The sequence below is a fragment of the Tursiops truncatus genome, chromosome 6, assembly GCF_011762595.2.
Source record: "Tursiops truncatus isolate mTurTru1 chromosome 6, mTurTru1.mat.Y, whole genome shotgun sequence".
NCBI classification, from domain to species: domain Eukaryota; kingdom Metazoa; phylum Chordata; class Mammalia; order Artiodactyla; family Delphinidae; genus Tursiops; species Tursiops truncatus.
This window is the reverse complement of record NC_047039.1, coordinates 96,597,376-96,620,041: the sequence shown is the minus strand read 5'-3', so window position 1 is coordinate 96,620,041 and position 22,666 is coordinate 96,597,376. Positions and strand designations below refer to the sequence as shown.

Here is a 22,666-nt window from a genome sequence, read left to right as displayed (position 1 = left end):
AAACTCATTCTATGAGGCCACCATCACCCTGATACCAAAATCAGACAAAGATGCTACAAAAAGAGAAAATTACAGACCAATATCACTGATGAATATAGATGCAAAAATCCTCAACAAAACACTAGCAAAAAGAATCCAACAACACATTAAAAGGATCATACACCACAATCAAGTGGGATTTATACCAGGGATGCAAGGATTCTTCAATATATGCAAATCAATCAATGTGATATACCATATTAACAAACTGAAGAATAAAAACCATATGATCATCTCAATAATTGACAAATTGAAGAATAAAAGCCATATGATAATCTCAATAGATGCAGAAAAAGCTTTTGACAAAATTGAACACCAATTTATGATAAAAACTCTCCAGAAAGTGGGCATAGAGGGAACCTACCTCAACATAATAAAGGCCATATATGACAAACCCACAGCAAACATCAGTCTCAATGGTGAAAAACTAAAAGCATTTCCTCTAAGATCAGGAACGAGACAAGGATGTCCACTCTCACCACTATTATTCAACACAGTTTTGGAAGTCATAGCCACAGCAATCAGAGAAGAAATAGAAATAAACGGAATACAAATTGGAAAAGAAGAAGTAAAACTGTCACTGTTTGCAGATGACATGACATTATACATAGAGAATCCTAAAAATGCCACCAGAAAACTACTAGAGCTAATCAATGAATTTGGCAAAGTTGCAGGATACAAAATTAATGCACAGAAATCTCTTGTATTCCTATACACTAATGATGAAAAATCTGAAAGAGAAATTATGGAAACACTCCCATTTACCATTGCAACAAAAAGAATAAAATACCTAGGAATAAACCTACCTAGGGAAACAAAAGACCCATAGGCAGAAAACTATAAGACACTGATGAAAGAAATTAAAGATGATACCAACAGATGGAGAGATATACCATGTTCTTGGATTGGAAGAATCAATATTGTGAAAATGACTATACCACCCAAAGCAATCGACAGATTCAATGCAATCCCTATCAAATTAACAATGGCATTTTTTATGGAACTAGAACACATCATCTTAAAATTTGTATGGAGACACAAAAGACCCTGAATAGCCAAAGCAATCTTGAGGGGAAAAAATGGAGCTGGAGGAATCAGACTCCCTGATTTCAGACTATACTACAAAGCTATAGTAATCAAGGCAATATGGTACTGCCACAAAACAGAAACATAGATCAATGGAACAAGATAGAAAGCCCAGAGATAAACCCACGCACCTATGGTCAACTACTCTATGACAAAGGAGGCAAAGATATACAATGGAGAAAAGACAGTCTCTTCAGTAAGTGGTGCTGGGAAAACTGGACAGCTACATGTAAAAGAATGAAATTAGAACACTCCCTAATACCATACACAAAATTAAACTCAAAATGAATTCGAGACCTAAATGTAAGACCAGACACTACAAAACTCTTAGAGGAAAACATAGGAAGAACACTCTTTGACATAAATCACAGCAAGATCTTTTTTGACCACCTCCTAGAGTAATGGAAATAAAAACAAAAATAAACAAATGGGACCTAATGAAACTTAAAACCTTTTGCACAGCAAAGAAAACCATAAACAAGATGAAAAGACAACCCTCAGAATGGGAGAAAATATTTGCAAATGAATCAACGGACAAAGGATTAATCTCCAAAATATATAAACAGTTCATGCAGCTCAATATTAAAGAAACAAACAACCCAATCCAAAAATGGGCAGAAGACCTAAATAGACATTTCTCCAAAGAAGACATACAGATTGCCAAGAAGCACATGAAGAGCTGCTCAACGTCACTAATTATTAGAGAAATACAAATCAAAACTACAATGAGGTATCACCTCACACCAGTTAGAATGGGCATCATCAGAAAATCTACAAACAACAAATGCTGGAGAGGGTGTGGAGAAAAGGGAACCCTCTTGCACTGTTGGTGGGAATGTAAATTGATACAGCCACTATGGAGAACAGTATGGAGGTTCCTTAAAAAACTAAAAATAGATTTACCGTATGATCCAGCATTCCCACTACTGGGCATATACCCAGAGAAAACCATAATTCAAAAAGACACATGCACCCCAATGTTCATTGCAGCACTATTTACAATAGCCAGTTCATGGAAGCAACCTAAATGCCCATCGACAGACAAATGGATAAAGAAGTTGTGGTACATATATACAATGGAATATTACTCAGCCATAAAAAGGAATGAAATTGAGTCATTTGTTGAGACGTGGATGGATCTAGAGACTGTCATACAGTCATATGTCATACAGAGTGAAGTCAGTCAAAAAGAGAAAAACAAATATTGTACATTAACGCATGTATGTGGAACCTAGAAAAATGGTACAGCTGAGCTGGTTTGCAGGGTAGAAGTTGAGACACAGATGTAGAGAACAGACATATGGACACCAAGGGGGAAAAACCACAGTGGGGTGGGGATGGTGTTGTGCTGAGTTGGGCGATTGGGATTGACATGTATACACTGATGTGTGTAAAATTGATGACTATTAAGAACCTGCAGTATAAACAAACAAACAAAACAACTAATACTAAACTTTCATTGGCTTATTTGTATGGAAATATTTTATATAAATGTTTCAGACATTACATGAAATTTCTAAAAATCTTGTATGTTCTTGAATAATGTTATAAGTCATAATTCTAGTTATTACTTTAAAATGTATATCTCAGAAATAACTAAATTTCCTTGTCAGTTGCATTATTATGAACTTTCATCAAATCTTTAACCGTGGTCATTTTTAAGTCTTTTGTCATTTACAGACAGTTCTGGGTGTACTCTGATGCTTTTGCAAATATGTTCTTATAAGAGGGTTTCATCTTCAAGGAATTCATGGAAAAGACTCTGACAAGTACAGGTTTCTGGTAACTGACTATACTGCTGAACTGAATGAGTAAGCATTTTCAGAACTCTAATGGAAAACTGATGAATTCATAAAAGTGCTAACAGAAGATCAAGATGAAAAAAAGATTAATTACATGGGACTGAGTGAACTGATGAGGATGATTATAATTTTTGTGACTTTCTGTTTGAATTTTAAAAAAATCCCACAAGGACTCAGAGGCAAATAATAATAATAATAATAATGTGTATGCCAGAAAGTGTCCCAGAAAGTGTCTCGCACAGACTTAGGGCTCAGCAAATGGTATCCTCTCCCTACTGACTGCACACACTGACTGACCGGTGAATGTCTGCCTGGCTGATGTATAGACGGAGCTGACGTGAATGCTTGCAGTTAATTTAGGAAGAGCAGACAGGTGAGTTCATGTGCCTTGGGTTCAGGTAGCTGCTCCGTGGAAGAGTCTGGGGCAGAGGGAGAGAAGGAAATCTAAAATTTAAGGATACCTCTGCTAACTGTGAGAGGCAGCTAACACTCATGATGTGTTTTTCGTCCACACTATGATTTTTTAATTTAGTGTTTCAGCTCTAAAAGGCAAAGTCCCTGGATCTGCCAGAGGATTCACGTAAGATTCACACATCTGACAGCTTTTCATTAGTAAAACTGGGTACACAGCCACAGGAAATTCCACTCAGAGTCACTTATACTTAAAGGAACCACATAATAAATTCCTATTGTGTCTGGTCCGCCCTCCCTGCCCCCGCTGAGTTTATTTCTGCAAATGAATGTGTATCTGATGCCGTTATGAGGAGGAGAAACATATGTCATCCAGCTCGACCCCTCACCGCCTTAACTGCAAGGAAATTAAGGGCCAATTCATTGGCCACTATTCCAGTCATCACAGCTCAGGTCTGGGGCATAAACTATTCCTTCTAGATCCTTCTAAGGGTTTCTGTTCTCTTTTTCATCCCAGTGATTTGATTTTGCTTCTGTTTAATCCATAAACCATCGCAAATCTTTCTGCAAAAAGGTAAGATAGATCTTTAAAATAAGAAAGTGCACACAGGTTCCCAGTGTGGGTTCCCGTAGTTTGAAAACAATATCTGATTTCTCTCCCTCCGAGTCATCATCTTTAAATGAGTGATGATACTAAAAAATAATAACTTCAAACACTTAAAACAGCTCCAGATATATGCCAAGTACTGTTATAAGTGCTTCCCATGTAGAAACTCATGTAATTTTCACAAAAATCCTAGGAGGTTAAAAAATGCCATTATGTCCATTATTCAAAGGAGGAAACTGAGGCACAGAAAGGTTAGATAACTTCAAAACTACACTCTTGAGGAGGTGCTTTACTTAATGCAATTAGGATTAAATGGAACACTTTAATTTAGAACCTCATGAACTGGAAACCATGAAGACAGCTATGGATACAGTCAGGCTGCCCTCCATATCCACGGTTCCACATCTGCAGCTCCAGCCAACCACAGATCCAATAGTACATATTTACTGAAAAATATCCATGTATTCATGGACCTGTACAGTTCAAACTCGTGTTGTTCAAGGGCCAACCGGACACTTAATACACTGCAAAGCCCGGCAGTGGAGGCTGCCCACACAGTACAGACACGGGTGATAAGGGTAAGGAATAAGTCTTTCCTCTCCCATTCAAGTTTCACTCTCAGGAACTGCAGAACCTGACTGTACAAACAACAAAAGCCAAGAGGTTGTTTGCTGTAACTGAGTCAGAAGGGAAGAAGATTCATACACATAAGGGCACACAACCTAATGTTTTCTCTGCCTACAAGGCAGACACATCATTCTGCAGGCTCTTCCTGACTTGATGCTTTTCCCCCAGTGTGGAGAATTGAGACAGGGTGCTCGAGGTCATTGTGAAAGGAACACCTGCCTCCCCAGCTTCTGACCACAGTCTGTGACGCACACTGTATTCAGGCAAGCTGGTCCTGCTGAAGTGGCTGCTCTCACATGCGGCTCGGAAAACTATGGTCAGTGGAAGGCAGTCTCCTGCTGGTCTGCATTCCAGAGCCTCCAGAATTCTAGGGGTCACTTCAGGATGCTTCCCCTTTGGACCAAGACTCAAAAAGAGATTCTTTCCTGGTCTTAAAATTCCATCACCTTCAGGGCTTCAAAATGACCTACAGGATAGAAATGCATCTTCATTGAGGTGTGTACACAAGTTGTCACTTCTCCCAACCTTTAGTGACATCATTGGTGTGGCCACACTGACGGAGAGAAACCCAGAGGCAGGAAGGTGCTGTTTAAATGACAAAGCAGGACCAGGAAGTGCATCTTGTCCACTCCCAAGAGACTCCTGCTAGCCTGACATTGTCTGCAGAAATAACACTGGATCTTCCTTCTGGTCTCCTCCTAAGTCCCCACTTCCTACTGCCTGGTTAGTTTCTGCTGGGTGCTTACCTTGCCTGCTGTGCCTGACTGACATTTTCTACCCCAATATCTGATAATCAACCAAAGTTTTAGCATTCCTTTGGCACCTGCTCCCTGCACCAGCATTGGCATCTGGCCCCTAGTTTTCTGTAATGACCCCAACCCAAGCCTGGTGCAGGTCCTGTTTGAACCTATCCCAACACCCAGACCCATGTACCGGCTGATAGGTTTTAAGCTACACTGTCCAGGCTGCCAGAGAAGTCATGGAAAGAAAAATATTGGGATGGAGTAATCACAGGTAGGTGTCTACAGATAGGATGCCAGGCAAGCCCCTTTGGAGAAGGCGACCTTTGAACCTAGACCACTAGTGTGGGCAGGAAGAGCGAAAGGCCCCGAGTGAGAAGCAGCTTGCAGCTTGCCGAGCATGGGTCCAGGAGACGCTTCCTGTATCCGACATCGTCTCTGCCATCAGTGTGGCTGCAGTGGACAGGTTGTCCTTCAAGCACGTGCCTCTAAGTCTCTCCATCCTCTGCCTCAGGGCTTTCCTTCAGAGCCTGGGAAGCCCACTCAGATCTAACTCAAGAACGTTTCCAAAGTGGGAGGTGGGACATCCCTGGGATCCCTCAACTAGTGAGGGATGGGAGGCCTGGATGAACGCCCAGGCTCCTCTCCTTCCATGGGACAACTCTGAGGCACGTCCCGCAGGCCTTCTCGCAGGAGCTCCAGTGGGATGGAGCCATGGCTGCCCACGGCAAGACCTGAATACCAAAGCACACACTGGTCCTGCCCCGCTCCCTGCCTCACCCTGCCCACGCCCTCACTCCTGCATCCTAGGACTACCTGCCAAGCTCTTGTCTCAGGCTGTGCTTTAGGCCTGATAAGCTGAGGTGGAAGCTCATCGTGGCTATAGTGAGAAACAGGAGGGCTATGTAAGACCAGGTCCGTGAGGTCAGTCCGAGCCAAACCATGAACGGGCCATGGAGAAACTTTAGATTTTAGACTGCACTGCCCAGTGGCCAAGATGGTGGAGCCCAGCCTGGGAATCCAGCCCACGGGCCTTCAGGTGGCAGCGGTGGCCGGGGATCTGGCCTGACTGGACCTGGCCTGCGTGAAGCCCGCAAAGATTCAGGGAAGTGACTGGGAGAGGCAGGGAGGGGATACTGAGGCAAAAGTCCGCTTATTGAAATGGGGCCACCTGGGAAGCCGCAAGGTAACGTTCTGACTCAACACTTATACGAGTGCCCAGAATTCATCTCTCTAGCACATTGGATATGGCATGAAAATAACCGCAGCTTTCCTGACTGCTGTCTCTTTTCAATCTGCTCAGCAGTTTTCATAATGAGCCCTTTTGTTCTCAAAACGACCGTGTAAGGCATTCTCCCTATTGTATAGATGAGGAAAGTGAGCCCACTAAGCCCTAGAACCAAGACTCGAACCAGACGTTCTAGGTTCCAAATTCCATGCTCTGGCCAGCCAACTACCCTGCCAGGCTCCAGTGGTGCTGCAGCCCGGGTTCAATGTCAGCCACTGACCCTGCGGCTATAAGCTTGATAGCTGCAGGTGGGAGGGGTTGGGAGAGGTGGGAACTGTTTCCCAGCGTCAACATGTACACACAGCACGTGTTCACCACACCACCTGGGGAGAGATGCTCCCTGTGCCTTACATCACAGCGGCAGTGACCGTGTCCTAGGCAGTCACACTGCAGCTGTCTTTCTATCCTTGAGGAATGTTCCTCAGATTTGTCATCTACTTTTAGGGCCTTAAAGAAAAGGATTCCAGGTCGGGGTGGGCAGACTGCTTAGTTCTTTGACACTTAGAAAATAAACCACCGCCATGCTTGTATCTGCAGGGCACACGCCCATTTATAAAACACATTCCAGGGAGTGAAGTCTCAGTGCTGAGCACGGGCAGAACAGGCTGCATGATTCCCACTCCTGAGAGGAGCAAACAGGATCAGAGATGTTGAGAGGCAAGACAGTGTGGTAGGAATGCCAGCCCCCGGCCACAGAGCGAGGAATGTCCACTCTAGCCCAGGCTATGCCCCTGACTGGCTCTGGCTCACAGCTCCCTACTCGCCTTGGACACTGACTTTGCAGGCTGCGGGCTGAAGAGGGAAGAGTCTGCAGATGCAAGGAGGCTGACTCCCCCAGACAACCCCGGAGAGCAGAGATCAAACCCAAGAGCACCGGGCCGTGATGTGAGCAAGAAATCAACTGGTATAGTGCTCTGCCACAGAGCGTATGGGGTTGTCTGCTGCGGCAGTTAGCCAACCCTGGCCAATACAGTCCCGAGAAGCCAGGACGGCTTTCTCCTCTGACCTGAGTCCAGCGGATTCAGCATCTCCATCTGGTATGTACCAAGCTGGACTTCACTGAACGTGCATTCCTTGGCTTCTGGGATATTCGTTCCTGCCCCCAGTCCTTGCCCCCTGCCCTTCTGCATTGCCCCTGAAATCAGTTAGACAGCAAAGCCATACCCCACCCAGCTCTCCTCCCTGTCAGAGAAGAGCCAAAAGCCAGATGAAAGGGCTGCAGGCACAGGAGACCTGGTACTGAACTTAGCTTGGCTTCCAATTCACTATGTCACTTTGAGCACGTTTCCTCGGCTCCTTGGTCTAGCTTTCCCATTATTATGAGAATTACAGGGTCAGCCTCACTGATACCAAAGAATCTTGCTCACATTTTTTTTTTTTTTTTTTTTTTTTTGCGGTACGCGGGCCTCTCACTGCTGTGGCCTCTCCCGTTGCGGAGCACAGGCTCCGGACGCGCAGGCTCAGCAGCCATGGCTCACGGGCCCAGCCGCTCCGCGGCATGTGGGATCTTCCCGGACCAGGGCACGAACCCGCGTCCCCTGCATCGGCAGGTGGACTCTCAACCACTGCGCCACCAGGGAAGCCCCTGCTCACATTTTAAAATCCTAAGTAGATCTCTCAAGGCCCAAGAGAGAAGGATGTAGGTTAATTAGTCAAAGCTGCGGGATAATTCACAAAGGTGATTTCCCCAGACTCTGAAGGAAAAAAGATTTCATTGAAGTGGAGAGAACTGTCGAGTTGATGTCATGTTTATGAAGGCAAAAGATCAGACCAGTTCCATAGTAGCAAGTCCCAGTGTTGGAGAGGTAGCGGAAGAGAATGGAGAGGCCCCAGGCTGTGGATCTGGACAGACCTGGGTTCAAATCTTGCCTTCACTCCTAACTGACTGTGATGGCAGGAATTCACTTCACGTTTCTAAGCCTCTGTTTCATCACCTGTAAAACAGTATATCTCAGAAAGTCGTGGTAATTAAATGAGCTAGTTTGAGTAAACATATTGTTAAGTCGTGGCAGGAACTTCCCTTTACTCTTATGCTAGGGTGAGGGAAGAAGCTAGTTTGGGAAAGCAGGGGGAGCATTTCATTCATTCGTGTATCTATTCATTTATCTCAACATCATGTGTCAGGAGCTGGCAATACAGAAATGAATAAAGCACAGCCCCCAACCTCAAGGAATTCAGCTTCTAGGTGGAAAGACAGACACACACATAGGTTATTGATCCCCTCGTGTGAACTACTGCATACAAGTACAAGAAATACAGCAGTCCACTTCTAGAAGCATGCCATAGAGAGATAAACATGTGTGTCCATGAAAAACACGGACAGCGGTTCCCCCCTTATTTTCGGGGTATACATTCCAAGACCCCCAGTGCATGCCTGAAACCGTGGGTCATACCGAACTCTCTATACACTACGTCTTGTCCAGCATCATTACTCTTGCACTTTGGGGTCATAAGGGTGACTTGAACACAAGCACTGAGATACCACAACAGTCAATCTGATAACTGAGACAGCTACTAAGTGACTAATGGGTAAGAAGCACTGGACAAATGCCTGATTCACATCCTGGGTGGGACAGAGCAGAACGGCACGAGACTCCATCAGAACAGCAAGCAATTGAAAAAGTACAAATTGTTTATTTCTGGAATTTTTCCATTTAATAGTTTTTGGACTGTCATTGAGCACAGGTAACTGAAAGCACAGAAAGTGAAACCATGGAGAGCAAGACCACAGATAAAGGGGGACTACCATGCAGAGCTGTCCACTGAAATCTGGCTATAAATCTAAAAATCAGGGAAAAAAACTAAATGCCTATCAACAGGAGAGTAAATAAAATGTAGCAGATGAATAACTAGAATCATTAGCATGTAGTCTCATGAAGATTGAATGAAAAATGCAGTTATTGGATTATAGATACAGGTGGGTACCACCTGATTAGATTTTAAAACACACACAAAATATTTTGTATTTTTCACGGATGTGTGCATTTGTATATATAAAGGTATTTTCCAGTGGACTAGAACACATATCAAACTCATGAACCTGGTTGCTTCTGGGGAAGGTAGGAAGAAAACGGGTCTGGGGATAATGGTCAAAGGGGACTGTAATTTCATCTGTAGTGTTTCACTAAAACACGTGTCTAAAAAACTAGAAACAAATATGACAAAGCCTTAGCATTTGTTAATCTGGATAGTGGTAACGTGCATGATATTATTCTTTATACCTTTCTACATTTTTTTTATTTCTCAAAATAAAAGTAATGAAAGCATAGCAATGCATTGTACAAAGAAGAGTGTTAGAAGCGTCCGTCCTTCAGTTAGCCTACGCTGACCTTGGAGTGAATGTCAGAAGGCCATGGCCAGAGGGCGGGATCAAGGCTGGTAGGGGTCAGTCAGCGGTAATGGAGGACCGTGGAGAGTTCTGGTGCATCATGTTAACACTTTCTAGAAGTCAGCAGAAAACTTTGAAAGATGAAGACCTAGTTTTCACTCCTTACCACTTACTAATATAACAAGGTCACAAATGCAATCCCACATCAACTTTGAAATGTATTACTTTCTCTAATGAATCTAGAGGCCTAATCTTCATGCCAGTTAGCAGATGAAGTGTGGACTTTAAATTTTATATAATTTATACTTAACTTACGCCAATAATTTAAATAAACTCTTTAGAAACTTCTCCGTTTCTCTAGGAGAATAAGGTCCAATCTCGAAAGCGATGGTTTTCACCTGCCCCTCCAGCTTATGGAACCTTAGGATGGAAGGGAAATGCTGGAGCCCTGAGGCACAAAGCCAGTTGGAGGCTGGTGTCAGAAGTAACAACCTTGATCTACCTAATTGCAGACTGACCTGCTAGTGCTTGCAACTGATGTCTGCAACAGGTGAAATTTGAGGTCTGCTGTGTTTCTCTCTCTGCTTGGGCAAAGTCTGGGTGCTCCCTGGCTAACTCAGCCCTGCCACTTCTACACCTTTCTGAGGTCTGGCTGTGAGTCCCTTTGACCTCAGACCAACTGGTTTGTTATGTCTGCAGCCTTCTCCACAGAACTACCTTGGTCTTGCTATGAAAGATCTTCTAACCAGTACCCCACCCCAGCACTCAGCTGTGCACAGCACATGGGAACCAAAGGCAGCTTGAAAGGACTAAGGCTCTTGGCCTCACAGATGCTTCCCTGCCATGTTTACTCTTAGACAGCTGCCCTTACATTTGTATGATAGCCTGTGAAGCAGTTCTGCCTGGCGGCTCCACTACCACAGAGTGGAAATAAGAACCACCTTCTGTTCTAGATGTTTCCTTCATTTATCTAAACGACTTCTCTTTTCTTGGTCAAATGCCCACACAGGATGTTTCAATCCCCTCTGCTTCCCACCCAGTCTCCTTTCCATCAAAGCCTTAGTTGATGTGATGGCCGATTTTATGTGTCAATTTGGCTAGGCCATGGTACCCAGACATTTGATCGAGCATGTCTGGATGTTGCTGTGGAGGTATTTTTTAGATGAGGTTAACATTTAAATCAACAGACTCTGAGTAAAGCAGATTGCCCTCCATAATGTGCGTGGGCCTCATCCAATCATTTGAAGGTCTTAAGGAAAAGACTCACCCCCCTTCAAGGAAGAGGGAGTTCTGCCAACAGTCTGCCTTCAGACCCAAGCTACAACACCAACTGTTCCTTGGGTCTCCAGCCCGCTGATCACCCTTTTTTTTTCCTCTAGTTTTTAAAGGCTATGGTCTTACTAAGGAAGACAAGTACCTGTAATCTGAGATAATGAACTTGAAGGAGGTAGGAGACTACAAGGAAACCATGGTTAAAGGAGAAACATGTGAATTTGTTCTTACAAGTTTTCATCGCTATTACACTATGTGACCTTGGACAAGTCATTTCACATCTCTGAGCTTCTATTAGTCTCACAAAGTTCCTCAACTAATCAAGATATTATCATCCTTAGGGTTAGTACTTGTTTTTGGAGGTTCTACCAAGCACCAGTCACAGTGCAATATTTAACTGGGATGCTGGGATTGTGAGTGTTGGAGTTTGAGGTTTTGCAGAGGTGGGGATCAGATGATGAAGTTGGCACTCAAGGGTCACAGTTAGGGTTGTAAAGGCCAGATGGACACAAGGTAAGTGTTAGATGACCAAGTCATGGCTGGATTATAAGATCCAGGTGGAGGGTAGAGCTGAGACCAGCACGTGGTCAGCTGTGATAGGACCAGTGATGTGGAAGCAGTGGGAGCACAGTTGAGAGACAGAGAGTAAAAATGGCTATTTCTTCCCACATCTCTTGTCCTAGAAGATGGGATCCTAGTAAGTTTGTCTTTGATCCAAAAAAACCCATCTGTGATAGAGCCAGATTTACCTTCTGCCCTGCCAGGTAAGGAGCGGATGTTCTAGCAAATTCACCCATGGAGTCTGAGGATGGGAAATTCCCCTGGAAGCCCAGAATGAACCTGGGCCAAACTCTGGGCTTTTTCTGAGCAAACATTTTGAGAGAAACCAAAGCAATGATGATGTGGAAGAGCGACCGGGGCTGTCCCCTTTCACAGAAGCAAGGCTGATGAAAACACAGGGATTAGAACAGATGAATCATTGCCAGTCCTCTCCCTGAGACCGTTTGCTAGTGGCAACCCAATAAATACCGGATCTCTGAAAGCGCTGACGAGTCACCCCCCGGGCCTGGGAGTTAGAGAGCTCGCCTCCGAACTTGGTGGGAGGAGGAAGCGGGAGTGGAGACGTGGGGGCGTATCCCCCTTCCCGAATTCATGCTCCTCCTTTTGGTAAGATAATTTCCTACTCTTTCAGAAGTGTGGGTGATTCTAGAATCTAGATGAATGGTGCCTGCAATCCCAACCTTCCGTCCCTCCGGTGTGGGTGGGAATTCATGCTCCTCTATGACTTCTGCCCTTTGATGGCGAGGAGGAGTATGCTTGGAGGCAAGGGGCATCTGCTCTGCTTTGGGTTATTAACAGTGAGGACAAATTAAAGGTCTTTAGAGCACGTCCTCAGACAGAATCTAAGGTGAGTAGAGCTTTAAAAGAGGCAATGTTCAGTTTGGTGTCTTGACTACAGTGGTGGATACACAAAGTGACATTCGTGGTAGAATGTATAGAACAACACACACAGGCACAGAGGCACAGAGACAGAGGGAATGAGAAAAAGAGAGACAGAGAGAGAAGTACAGGTAAATCTGGGGAAATCTAAATAACATAGCGGGTTGTATCAATCTCAACATCCTGGTGTCAATATTCTATCATACCATGGTTTTGCAAAATATTACCATTGGGGGAAATTGGGTAAAGGATACACAGAATCTCTCCATACTATTTCCTTAAGAAAAGACAAGTTTATAGAGGTATGATTCATGTAACATACAATTCACTCATGTAACGTGTACAGTTCAACAGCTTTTAGTATATTCACAGAGTTCTACATCCATCACCACAGTTTCAGAACATTTTAATTATCCCCCCAAAAGAAACCCTGCCTCTGTTATCTATCCATCACCACAGTTTTAGAACATTTTAATTATCTCCCAAAAAGAAACCCTGCCTCTGTTATCTATCATTCCCCAACGCCCCCATACCCCTAAGCCATAGGAAACTGCTAGTCTACTTTTTGTCTCTATAGATTTGTCTGTTTTGGATATTTCATATAATATGTGACTGGCTTCTTTCCCTTAGCATTTATTGTGGCATGTATCGATATTTCATTTCTTTTTATTGATGAACAGTATCCCATTGTATGCATACACCACATTTTATCATCTATTCATTAGTTGATGGACATACGGGTGTTTCCACTTTTCGGCTAGTATGGACACTTTTACTATAAATACTCTCTTAAACGTGTACCTAGCAATGGTGTACCTAGCTGAATTATATGTTTACATTTAACCTTCTGACAAACTTCCAGACTGTTTTTCAAAACAGCTGCACCATTTTACATTCCCATCAGCAGTGTGGGAAGGTTCAAGTGTCTCCATATCCTCACCAACACTTGTCATTTTCTCTCTTTTTTTATTATGTTCATTCTGGTGGGTGTGAAATGGTATCTCACTGTAATTTTCATTTGTATTTCCCTAATGGCTAACGAGGTTGCCCGTCTTTTCATGTGCTTATTGGCCACTGTATGTTTTCTCTGGAGAAATGTCTTTTCAAATCTTTTGCCCACTTTTTGAGTTCTTCATATTATTATTATTGATCTCTGTATTATTTCTAACAATGGCATATGAAGTTACAACCTACAAAATTAAATTTTTTGAAAGACAGAATACTGGGGAAAATGGAAGGGTATTTAGGGGAAAAAAAAAAGCAGCAAAGGGCTTCCCTGGTGGCGCAGTGGTTGAGAGTCCGCCTGACGATGCAGGGGACACGGGTTCGTGCCCCGGTCCGGGAAGATCTCACATGCCATGGAGCGGCTGGGCCCGTGAGCCATGGCCGCTGAGCCTGCGCGTCCAGAGCCTGTGCTCTGCAACGGGAGAGGCCACAACAGTGAGAGGCCCGCGTACCGCAAAAAAAAAATTTTAAAAATAAAAATAAAATGCATCTCAAGAGTGTTACTCAGACAGCAATCTAAAGACTTTCAGGAATACAGCATGCTTCAGTGGCTCTATGTTCCTATAAAAAAAAAAAAAAAAAGCAGCAAAGTTTCAACAAAGAGGATATACAGTTGGTAATCAAGCACATAAAAGACGTTCAACATCATTAGCCATTAGGGAAAAGTAAATTAAAACTACAATGAGATATAACTACACACCTATCAAATTGGCCAAGATAAAAATTAATGACAAAACCAAATGTTAGTGAAGATGCAGAGAAACTGGGTCACATACGTTGCTGGTGAGAGATGTAAACAGCATAGGCACTCTGGAAACCAGTCTGCCAGTTTCTTGTTAAAAAAAACATGCAACTGCCCTAAAACCCAGTAATCACACTCGGGCATTTCTTCCAGAGAAAGGAACGCTTATGTTCACGCAAAAACCTGTGCAAGGTTATTCACAGAAGGCTTATTTGTAATAGCTGGAAACTGAAAACAACCCATCCAAAAGCTGAATGGATAAACCGCAGAACACTACTCAGGGGTAAGAGGAACAAACTATTGATGCACTGAACGACTTGACTTGTGTGAATCTCCAGAGGATTAAACTGAGTGAAAAAACAACCTCAAAAGGTTGTACACGGTATAATGATATTTATGTAACACATTTGAAATGGCAAAATTATAGAAATGGAGAACAGATCAGTGGTTGCCAGGAGTCAGGAATGGGATGGGGTGCAGGAGAGGGAGGTGGATGTGACTATAAAAGGGCAACACCAGGGGACAGACCCGTGGAAACGCTCTACATCTTGATTATATCAACGTCTGCACCCTGGTTGTGACATGGTGCTACAATTTTGTGAGATGTTACCAATGGGGAAAAGTGATAAATCAAGTAACACACCAGATCTCTTGGACCGGTCTACCTTATCTCTAATAGTAGTGAATCTACAACTATCTCAAAATAACAGTTTAATTTAAAAAAGAGAGAAAGGCAGTTCCTTCACAGATCTACTTACAGTTCTACCAGTTATTGTGAGATTTTTGGGCAAATTAACATTGTCAGTTTTTCCACCTGTAAAATGGGGATAATATCTACTCAGGATGGTGGTAAGAATCAAATAAAAATAAAAGTGAAAAAAACTCGTAACTAATGAAGCATTACTACCACTACTACTGCTACTACAACTACCTCTGCTATTACTAGAATATTCTCTGCCCTCAATATACATCCCTTAGTGGATATCTCAATATCAGAAACGTCCACTCATCATCATCTGACTTCTCTGTTGATAATGTAGCCATTGTGAGAAAGATACCAGAACACACACTAATTCATACTCAGGCGGGAGTGATTGTGGTTGCTAACATGAAAGCATTCAGGTGCTTTGAAGGGCTCAAGATTGGGAGGACATGGCCAAGATCTAGGCACTCCTCAAGACTTCTCAAAAAGGAGGGGCAGGAGAGAGCCACCCTGGAACCAGGTCACAAGTTTGATGGACTCTTAGTACCTGGAGGCTGGGACTTTTGCCGTATGTGCCTGAATAGAAGTTTACTCTTAACCTTGTGGCCTGGGGAAGACCACTTCTCCCTGCCTGCTAAGCAGGAATAACCATGCCTGCCTTACAAAGCTGGTCTGAGGACCACCCACGTGAGATAATTCAGTGCTTCCCAAGCTTCAGTCATTCTGGCACCAGCAATCTCATTTCTACCAAATTCACTTAACTCCAGAATTGTCAATTATTTACTGTTCATTTTTTTTCCATTAAATCAACATTCCTGTTTACCCAACTACCCTTCTTTGTAAAAGAAAACAAAAACAGATGCCTGTTTGTTCACATTTTAACATCTTTGAAAGCAGCATGCTTATACTCAATGGTGTATGATGGTCAATTAGTAGAATGATATTTCTTTCTTAATGGAATATACAATAATGATGTTTGTATAACCAGCAGCATTTAGATTCTATTATATATGGAATGTCACTTCTTTAAAAAACTAGGTTGCTTATTAAAAATAGAAGGAACAATTTAAATGAATAGATTTTATTAAATTACACTGTAATTGAATTTCCAACAGAATTAAATTTCAGCTAAAGCACGCTGCCTGCAAATATGTTAGCCTGAGACCTGCTCCTAATCTATTTAAAAAGAGAAATTTAGTGAGCAAAGAGGGTTAGCAATGACCTACTAGCACTAAACTGATAGGAGCTTCATGATGAAATATAGTATATAAGTCCATGTTGCTGATAGTTACGCTACGCAGCACCTAAAGCTGTCTCCGTTAGCAGCAAGTATCTGCCTTTAAAAAGCACCTGGGAAAAAGCAATGAGTACCCTAGCAGACAAGACTTGCCTCACTGCTTCTGGGAACTGGAGGCAATACACTTAGCACCCCTAGCAGGATAGAAGAGTACAGTGTAGTGGGTCCACAGAGATACTATGTAGCAGTTAGAAAAGTCAACTACAAGTACATCATGGAGGTGGATAGAGTCTTAAAATAAAATATTGAGTGAAGGGAGAAGAAACTGAATAAAATATATATCATGGCACCATATATGTATAAATTAAAAGCTTACACATTCACCGTGACTACTACACACTTTAAAAAGTATACACATATCCTTATGATGGGGTGGGGGGAGGATAAGGGAGGGGATCAAGGGTACAAGGAAGAAACTAATATTAATAAAATAAAAATGTAACAAGAGGCTGTTGTTCCAATGATGATACTATGCTCTGAGACAGAGTATATAGCTCAACTATCCCTATAAAAATATAACTCTAAATGTAAAACTCATATCAGTATCATATGTGTATACAGTAGGCATGCAATGAATGCTAATTGCTTGACTTTAGGATAATCTACAAAGACTGTCTAGCGTGCCTTCAAGAATTCCAAGTGGTACTGAACTCTCAGTGGCTGTTTCTAGGTTGATGTCACACATCCTCTGAGTAGCCCCCTGGATTGGTCCTGGTCCCCCTACTCCTACACACACGCACACACGCGCGCGCACACACACACACACACACACACACACACACACACACACACATCCTGAACTCCTCTAGTTCAGGATGACCCACAACCAACAATCACCCCTCCCCAGCACCATGGGGTATCTGAAGCCAAGCTGACTTCCCTGAAACAGACTTCTAGACCTAAGAGTTGAGCCAGGTGGACACTGCTTAGGGACTGATTCCCACTATCAAATTTTACAGGTGGGAAACTGAGGCCAGAGAGGGCCAGAGACTTGAGGAAATCGCACAATGAGTAAGAGGCAGTTCCATGACTAGAACCAGGCTGTTTTCCTTCCGTACATGCACACATCCTCCCCCTTCCACACACGGCCTGCAATGCCCTTTATCTGACCTACCAATATAAACCAGTGGCAAGGCTGCTGAGATAGAATTTCCATGTTGATGGGGCAGATATTCACGTCTAGGGTGTTGCTCACCGGCCCCTGGGGAACTCAGACATCAGGAGGCCAGGAAATTGCTATGGGGGCCATGAGTACCCTTGCAGACTAGACAGAAGTGATAACCAACAAGGGTGTCATTTCTTAATGCATAATCACTAAGATGATCACTAAGAGTGATAGAAAGTCAGGCCCGTAGGTTGCCTAGCATCTTTGCCTCAGAGAAAGGGTGGGTGGTAGATGTAATAAAAGTGGTGGTCGGGGGAGAGGCAGGGGCATAAGTCATTTTATGAGAGTTGTCTCATATTCCTGAAGTGTAGACTACTATATCCTTCTTACAGATACTAAGAGACTTCAGAAGGCTAAGTAACTTGCCAAAATTATTCATAAAGCTAGTGAGAGGCTGAAAAGTGACTTCACAGAGTGTGTCTGTCTCCAAAGCCTTAGTTTCCCCCTCCCCACCCACTCCTTAGACCCCAAGAAGACAATATGAGGTTCCATGGAGGTTTAGAGAAGGAGGAGCTTGACAAGGCGGGTAGATCCAGGAGAATTTCATGTGCCTCCACCACTTGACACAGGTCTTAAATGAAGAATATGATTGGTACAGGTGGACTGGGGAAGGGCGTTTCAGCTGGAGAGAACACAGGGATGGGAAAGCACAGTGCATGCTTGGTCCACCAAGCGGTGGTAGGATGAGAACCTCACGTGAGGGAAGTGGAGCAGAGACAGATGGGTATGAAGGATGGCTCCCTGCAGGTGGAGGCAGACACAGCTAGTTTACCACCCAGTGTCCTCTGATTTGGTTCAATGAGGCAAAGTGCCCAGTTCAAAATCCCCCCGCCCCCTCCCAGACATTCTTGCAACTAGAAGTAGTTGTAAGATCCAGTTCTGGCCCATGAAACATGGGCAGAATCCAATGGCTGGAGCTTGTGGCTAACCTCTTTGGAAGGAAATGCCCCCTTTGGCATTTGGTCTTTCCTTTCCTGGCACCTGAAAACAGCTGTGACGCCTATAGGAGGAGCAGCCATCCTGTCACCTGAAATTGAAAGCAATATTCTAGAGCTGCAGATGCGAGGGCAGAAGGAAGGAGCCTGGGTCCTCGATGACTTTGTAAAACTACTTACTTTATAGTGGAGACAGATGGAAACTCAAGTAGTCTGACTCCAGAACCCACTTTACAATTAATTTGACCAGTGTCTGTGGTAGGGGGGTTGGGGGAGGGTGGTCTTCTTTCATTGGAGCTCAACTCTCAAATGACTCTACGTAGGAAGCCTTGCCTGAGCCCCAGAAGAAATCAAGAGGCCCCCATTTTGTAGGTTTGTGGCTCACGGGTCTTTTCCCCCAGGCAGTTACCACAATTATTGGTGCCACTGTTTGTATAATGCCTGTGTCCATTACCAGATTCTGAGCTTTGCAAGGGTCTAGTCAATATCTCTATCTCCATTTGTCTATATCCACATTCACATCCCTATCTATATCCATATCAATATCCACATATCTATCACCTATCTATCTATCTATCTAAAACTATTGTGTCCCTAGTGCCAGCACAGTGCCATGTATGGCATAAGTCCTCAAGTCTTTGCTAAGTAAGTGAATAAATGAATGAATGCATTGAACGAAAGCCATGAGTAGAAACGATATCTTCAGGCTCCTCCATTTCCTTTATTTCTACTGAGAAGACATGGATAAGCACGTTGGAGAGTCCTTGGTTCTTTATAAGAGCACCGAGAGCTCCGAGGATTCGGGGGCTGATTATTCAATGTGTCGTCTCTCCAGGGGCTTCCTCTGAGCACCACCTGGCTTCTTAGGGTGCAAACCGATCCTAAGGGCATGTCTATTTCCCTCTTTAGGAGAGCTCTGGTGGAAAAAAGGTTGGTCCCGCCTGAAGTCTGGGGATCTGGTGGGTGTGATTACTGAGAGTCTTGCTCTCTGCCGTTGCCCTGACTGTCCCCCACCACTGTTCGATCCCCGGGGCTGGTGGCAGAAAGCAGCAAGGCTTTCTGCAGCTCTGAATCAGGGCTGCCTTTGCATCATGCCCTGTCAAAGCCACATCAAAGGCTCGAGGTGGGTTGCCGGGTCTACACTGAAAGTCCTCGGGAGCCACAGCTCAGGGAGGCTCGGGGTTCCTGAGGCAGCCGCTGGCTACCTGGGGGACCAGGTACTTTCCTGAAGAGAACACATCATTTAGCTCTTCCTGTGATTTTACTGTAAACTCTTGGTTTATTACGCATCTAAGAGGAAGGACGGGGAAAAGAAAGAGACACAGATACAGGGGACGTTTGATCTGAAAGAAGCACAGCAAATAACACCAGGTTCTTACATGTTCAGAGCAGTGAGACACAAGCCCCCTTCTGAGAAGTGGAGACCAAGGCCCAGAGAGGGAAAGTGACTGCCCGTGGACCAGGAGGCTGAGAGGCAGGAAGAAAAATCCAAGCCTCATGATGCTTTGCCCACTGCTCTTTCCACACATCTGGACAGCCACTTTTCCTGAGACCCCCCAAAGAAGGAGGGGAGGCAGCTTCATGCACTGAGGGCCACATAGCTCATGGCAAAGTGCACTTAGATGTCCTCCATTCTACCAGGTGCCAGTCACTGCATTGGGCATCTTGAAAACACAGAAATGAAAAAGCCAAGGGCTCTACCCTCACAGAGCTCCCAATCCAGTGGGGGAGACAGCTACACGCACAGCTCAAGCCAACGCCAGGCGCACTGGGAGAAGGACTAGAAGGGCACAGAGGAAGCATGGAGGGTGAGGATGGGAGAGATGTGGTAGACTGGGAATCAAAAAAGGTCTCCTGGCCTTTGGGGTGAGCGTGTGTTCACTGGAGGAAGAAAAGTCACTGCAAGCAGAGGGATACACACGGCAAAGGCCTCAAGGCGGGGAAGTACGCGGTTACATACTGGTGAGTCAGCGCTCTGATGACTCTTAGCTTGTTTGCGGGTGACAGTTGCAGAGAACTAACTAGGAAGGTAATTCCAACCAGCCCTGAAACCCCCAAAGCCAGGAACCTGGGCTTGTTCATGTCCGAGTGCCCAGTACAGGGCTGGGCACAGAAGAACCAGGCACTGAACGAACAGCATTGGGGCCTGATTGTGGAACCTTTGGGCCTTAATGAAATGTACAAGAGTGTGAACAACGTCATCTACTACTACCTTGGAGTTTGTGTAGAAAACCCCCCACAAAGACCACTTACAAAGCAGTACCTATCAAATACCTTATATTCTGAAGCATGAACATTCTATGTCAAGACTTGAGGGCAGGTGGCCAGACTGACCCCATCACTCACCTGCAGGCTTTAAGAAAGGGCTTGCAATTCATTCTTCCAGAGGATGAAGAGATCAAAGAACTGGAGCCTTTATAGAGAAAGCATTTGCCGGGGTGCTTTGGTTTCCTTCATCCTCATCCCATCACAGGGGAGGGGAGGGGAACGCACTTCCCCCAACCTCAATCCAAATGAAGGGTCTTTCCAGAGGCTACACAGAACGTTCCACCCGAGGCCCCTGGAGTGTGATGGGTTTGAACTCTGGTAGGGAAGGGAAAACTACCTACTGGATCCTTCAAATCTCAACTTATTTTATACTTCGTATGTCTGAAATTGAACATAAATAGGACATATTTACATTCAGAACGTATTTGCAGCATGGTTTTTTCACTCGTTGGAGTGATTTGTAGATTTGCCCTTGCTGTCGTATTTAGACCTAGTTCATTCAGTTTTAATTGCTATAGGATATGCCATCATGTTTCATTTATGCATTCCTTTATTCTTTTTTTCTAAACTACAGAAGGAATGGCTGATCAATACAGAGAACTTGGAATATAAAAGAGGGGATTTTTTAAAGCCTATTACACAGAGTGGTGATTTAGACAAATCAGTCCTAGAAGCAGTCTGCAGCATGGAGGCTGGATTGGTGAGGCAGAAACAGGAGGCAAGAGAGAGAATCCTGGTTTGAGTTAACAATAACCTCGTCACACAAGTGATGACTGGGAGCCAGGCTTCACAGCCCGATTTTGCTCAGACTGCAAACCCCAAGCTCTTTTTCAGGATGTCATGTAATATATCAGCAATAGGGTGCCTGTCAAGACACCAAACAGGGTGTCTGTTGAAGGGATGGATTTTAAAGTTATGCTAGTCATTCTTCTATTTAGATATGGAAAAAGAAATTGCTTACAAAAAACACCTTCTGGGACCCCTGAGTTACATAAATGTAGGTGATACTCAGGGGCAAGGAGAGTCAGGAACTGCATCTTGTATTATTGCGCCAGAGCTGTTACTTCCACAGACCAGTTGTATACAAGGCAGCTTGCTGAGAAAGAGGGGTCAAGTTATATAAGGGGTACAGGGTGGGTCTTCTGGGAGAGGAGTGACAAGAGGACTCCACTGCTGCTCACTGAGATTTGATCAGAGGTCCAGGGAAAGGCAACAGACACCAGGAAGAAAATTACCTTTAGGAAAAGGAAACACAAGCTAGCATGCAACACAGGGAAAGCTGGTTCAAGTGCAGTACTCAGGCAGAGTGAAGTGAGGTGGGCAAAACTGCCTGGGCTTAAGAATGTAATTAAAAAGAACCATTACTCTGGAGACCAAGTAAGATTTTCAGCCTGGACAAGGACCTGGACCAGCAAGCACATTACTGCAGACAGGAAAACTAGCCACAGGGCTCTGCAGGACTGATCTACAACAGCTTCCCTGTGTGGCAGGAAGAAGCAGGTGCTCAGAACCCAGTTTTCTCTCTGGGCTTGAAATTTATTAAAGAACTGATTCTCCTAGAACTGAGTAAGTATCTAAGGTTCCTAGAAAATCTGGAGAAGTGGCAAGAGTATTAAAATGAAAAGGAGGGCTTCCCTGGTGGCACAGTGGTTGAGAGTCCGCCTGCCGATGCAGGGCACATGGGTTCGTGCCCTGGTCCGGGAAGATCCCACATGCCTCAGAGCGGCTGGGCCCATGAGCCATGGCCGCTGAGCCTGTGCGTCCGGAACCTGTGCTCCGCAACGGGAGAGGCCACAACAGTGAGAGGCCCGCGTACAGCAAAAAAAAAAAAAAAAAGAAAAGAAAAGGAAATACTTCCTTTCCTTCTAGTGGGAATGTAGGCTAACAAGCAATAATGAGTGTGACCTTATT

The 22,666-nt window shown here is 44.2% G+C and overlaps 1 long non-coding RNA gene across 2 annotated transcripts in view; it reads right to left on the bottom strand.

Annotated features, from left to right (window-relative positions):
- The window catches only part of LOC109551952 (uncharacterized), a 188,975-nt gene that overhangs the window by 14,797 nt on the left and 151,512 nt on the right, over positions 1–22,666 (bottom strand). The window lies entirely within an intron of this gene.